The following is a 5,000-nucleotide window of genomic DNA, read 5'->3' as shown; positions in this document are numbered from 1 at the left end:
TATATATATATATATATATATATAATATATTCACATATATATGTATATATATTCATATATATATATACACAAAATCTTTTTTTCGATTATTTACTTTATAAAAAAAGAAAAAAAAAGAAGGGTAAAAGTGACATAGAAGAGAAAAGCGAAGGACGGAGAAGTGAAACGAAGAGAATGAAGCAGGACTGAAAATCGAAAGGGGGGGGGCGGGGGGGGCGATCATGTTGCCATCGCCACTTCCCCTTTTTTTCAGTCACTCCCGAACCTCTGTGCTCGCTGGACGTGTGTTTCGTTCCTCGTGTGGGTCGTTGTCTTGTGTGTTTTGTTTTGCTTTTGTTTTGGTTTATTGTTTGTTTTGTATGCAGAGGACATTATTTTTTTTTTCTTGTCTATCTTTTTCTCCTCCCCATTTTCTCTGTTGATTTATTGGTCTGTCTGTATTTTTTTATTTATTTATTTATTGGTCTGTTTAAACTGCTTGTGTAACTGCCCTTCTATCTTTTCGTTTCTCTCTCTCTCTCTATCTATCTATCTATCTATATATATATCTCTATCTATCTATCCATCTATCTTTCTATCTATCTATCCATCTATCTTTCTATCTATCTATCTCTCTACCTTTCTATCTGTCTGTCTATCTATCTCTCTGTCTGTCTGTCTGCCTGCCTGTCTATCAATCTCTTTGTCTCTCTCTCTCCCTCTCTCCTTCTTCCCTCCCACCCTCCCACCCTCTTCCAAACAGAAAAAAACACTAATTGGAAACTGAAACCCGTATAGAGAAAATAAGAAAATAGTTTCGTATTCCGTTAATAAGTCCTTCAGGTGTGACTTATTCTATGAGAAAGTACAAATGTAAAACGAAAGAGACACAGGATATAAAAGAATTCAAAAGAAAACAAGAAAATTAATAAATAAAAGACAAGTTCAGTGTTGTCATCTCTGTCTATTTACTTATTTATCTTTCTGTTTATCAAGCTTTCTGGGTTTTTTTTCCCACACACGAACTCACATACACATACACTTACACTTACACTTAGACATACACATACACATACACATACACATACACATACACATATACATATACATACACATACACACACACACACACACACACACAAACAAACAAACAACACACACCACACACACACAAACATATATATATATATATATATATATATATATATATATATATATTCACATATACATTATATATATATATATATATATATATATATATATATATATATATATATATATATATATATACATTATATATGTATATATATATATATATATATATATATAGATATATATATATATATATATAATATATATATATATATATATATATATATATAATTTTCCTCAGCAATGAAAGCTAGACAGCTGTTCTGGATGAGTCTGCTGTCCCTCTTCGTCATCCTCGCTGTCCATCAGCTGATCGTCCCAGCAAGTCATCTCACTTCGTATGGAAATTTAGAAACACTTATATACGGGGATTTAGGAGAACAGAGGAGAGGAATAGGAGGGGATGGAGGAAGAGGGGGAGGAGGTGGGAGTGGAGGAAGAGAAGAAGGGAGGTGGAAGTGGAGGAGGAGGAGGAGACGAAAGAAGAGGAGGAGGAGGACAAAGAGAAAGAGGCGGAGGCGGAGGAAGAGTAAGAGGAGAAGGAGATAGAGGAAGAGGACAAGGAGAAGGAGGCAATATTTTCCCGAAGACGATCCTGCTGTGGACTCGATGGAGAAGCGGATCCACCTTCTTGGGTCATCTCTTGAGTCTTGCCACGAATTCGACTTTCTACAGGTGTGGTGTTTGAGATGTTCTTACCTCTATTTCCTAATCTTTCTTTATTTTTTTCCAGTTATTTTGTATTTTCTTTTCCTTTCTCTCTCTCTCTCTCTCTCTCTCTCTCTCTCTCTCTCTCTCTCTCTCTCTCTCTCTCTCTCTCTCTCTCTCTCTCTCTCTCTCTCTCTCTCTCTCTCTCTTCTCTTGTCTCTATCTCCATTTTATTTTTATTGCTTCTTCAGGGAATGCTAGAGAGACACGTGCAACCTGAAGTAGAAGAAAAAGAAGGAGAAGGAGAAGAAGAAGGGGGAAAATGAAGGAGAAGAAGAAGGAGAAAAAGAAAGAGGAGGAGAAGAAGAAAAAAAAGATTCTGTATATATAGTTACAAGTTCCAAGAACAAGCACATTTTGAAAGGAAATTGATCCGTTAATAGCAATGGTAACAAAACAAGATAGTAACATTAATTATGTTACTAATGATACTGATTTGGATCATAATGATAACAGTAATAACAGTTGGTGAGAATGATCGTTGATAATAATGGTAATAAGGTTGAATAATATTTTTGAATAATTTGAATGACGTGAATGGTAGTAATAGTGATAATCAATAATAATAGTGATCCTAGCAATATAATCGTTAATAATTATAATAATGGTAATAGTAAAGATATTAACTCTAATAATGATGGTTAGAACAGTGGTTATTTGGCTCCTTGGATTGTTAACATGATTAAATACCTTTCTTCTTTTAACGGTAGGTTCATGTCTGAGCCGCCGTGGTCACAGCATGATACTTAATTGTAGTTTTTCATGTTGTGATGCTCTTGGAGTGAGTACGTGGTAGGGTCCCCAGTTCCTTTCCACGGAGAGTGCCGGTGGTACCTTTTTTAGGTAATCATTCTCTATTTATCCGGGCTTGGGACCAGCACTTGACTTGGGCTGGCTTGGCCACCCAGTGGCTAGGTAGGCAATCAAGGTGAAGTTCTTTGCCCAAGGGAACAACGTGGCGGTCGGTGACTCGAACCCTTGAACTCAGATTGCCGTCGTGACAGTCTTGAGTCCGACGCTCTAACCATTCGGCCACCGCGGCCTTGACGATCATGGGCTTCCATGATATTTTCTTAGCAATTTAGAGCGGTGGTTTGCCATTGCCTTCCGCCCGGTGTTTTTATCGAGTCACCATCTCTATTTACCCGGCACTGACTTCAGCTGGCTTGGCCACCCAGTGGCTAGGCAGGCAATCGAGGTGAAGTTCCTTGCCCAAGGGAAACAACGCGGCGGTCGGTGACTCGAACCCTCGAACTCAGAGTGCCGTCGTGACAGTCTGGAGTCCGACGCTCTAACCAATTAAATACCTACCAATCACATATTCGAGGTCTGGAGAATTATGATTAAATCACGAACTCCTTCTAAGATAGCATTCTTCAACTTTATTTTTTTCGAGACTAATTTCGTTTTTATTTATTATCCTCACGACCTTCATTAACGTTTTTGTACACTAGTATTACCATATTGTAGTCTTTACATGTGCGCTACATCCGTCATGAAAATGTATATTTATGTTTTTATCTTATTTTATTTATGAACATATAATATTTCCTATTCAATTTTTAATCGGTATACGTTATTCATTCACTTACTTGTTCTAAATTAAAGTATTTTCAACGATACGTTTTTTTTCTCTCATTTTCCTCTCAAGCCAAAATATATTACCGTTATAATACAGTCCAAGTTATATAACAATCCTCCCTGACCAGGCCTCGAACCTAGGTGACCTAGGTTCGAGGCCTGGTCAGGGAGGATTGATATATATCTATATCAGTGCGGCATTGCATTATTCCATCTTTATAAATATACACCTCAGTACATCTGACTTCGGTTTCGAATTTCTAAATCAATTTCCACCGAGTGCCCACGGGGAGTGTGTATAAAACCTCGCTATCATTACTCAGGTATGAGTAGATAGGTATTGTCTATGGAGCTGATTAGATCCCAGTTGCACACTCCTTTTAGTGGGTCGTTTGGCATGGTTGGCTTAGTACTGGCCGTCCGGTTTCATACCCGGAGTGACCTATATTCCAAGTTACAATAACAATGTTAGAATGCGCCCTTTGTATCCGTCATGCAACCACTCATTCACTCATACATTATTCAGTGTATAATAACTCGTCGATCGATGTATATTATAGTCAGTGATTATTAACAGTGTAATGAAAATGGATTCTAGAATGAGTAATGAGTGCAATATGTATTATACTCAGTCTGTCTTGTCTAGCATATTGAAGGCTATGAGAGAGTCATAGACAAATAGATAGATAGGAGAGGGAGATGGAGAGGGATAGGAAAAGAGAGAGAGAGAGAGAGAGAGAAAGAAAGAGAGAGAGAGAGGGGGGGGGAGGGAGGGAGGGAGGGAGGGAGAGACAAAGACAGAGAGGGAGGGAGCGAAAGAGAGAGAGAGAGATTTTGAATTATTCGTATCGTCACTATTATTATCATTATTAATATCATTCTCTTAATTATTATTGTTATTGTTATTGTTATTATTATGGTTAGCATTATTATCAACATTATTATTTATTTCATTGTGCTGCTGCTATTATTATTATTGTCATCAATAGTATTTTCATTATTAAAAAAGGTGCTATAATTATTGTTATTATTATCGTTGTTGTTGTTGTTATTATTATTATTATTATTATTATTATTATTATTATTACTATTATTATTATTATTATTATTATTATTATTATTATTATTATTATTATTATTATTATTATCATTATCATTATCATGAAGAAAATGAGGTTGAAAATTGAATAGTAAAAAGAGAGAGAAATAAAAGACAAAAAAAAGAGAGATAAAAGACAAAAAAAGGAAAATAAAACTAAAGAACATAAACAAGGAACACACAAAAAAACAAGAGAAAATTAGAGAATGAAAAAAAAGAAGAAGGGAAAAGACGAAGAAGAAGAAACGGAAGCAGGAGAGAGAGAAAAAACTAATAATGACAATAGCATTATCACCTGATTGCTTTGGTGAATATTATATATTTCATCTTACGAATCGTTGAAATTTGGTCAAGCATGTGCGCGGTGACTATCAAAATCCATATATCCATCCATACACACACACACACACCACACACACACACACACACACACACACACACACACACACACACACACACACACACACACACTTAATTTAAC

The sequence above is a fragment of the Penaeus monodon genome, chromosome 42, assembly GCF_015228065.2.
Source record: "Penaeus monodon isolate SGIC_2016 chromosome 42, NSTDA_Pmon_1, whole genome shotgun sequence".
NCBI lineage: Eukaryota > Metazoa > Arthropoda > Malacostraca > Decapoda > Penaeidae > Penaeus > Penaeus monodon.
The sequence above is the reverse complement of the archived record's forward strand: the minus strand, read 5'-3'. Positions refer to the sequence as shown.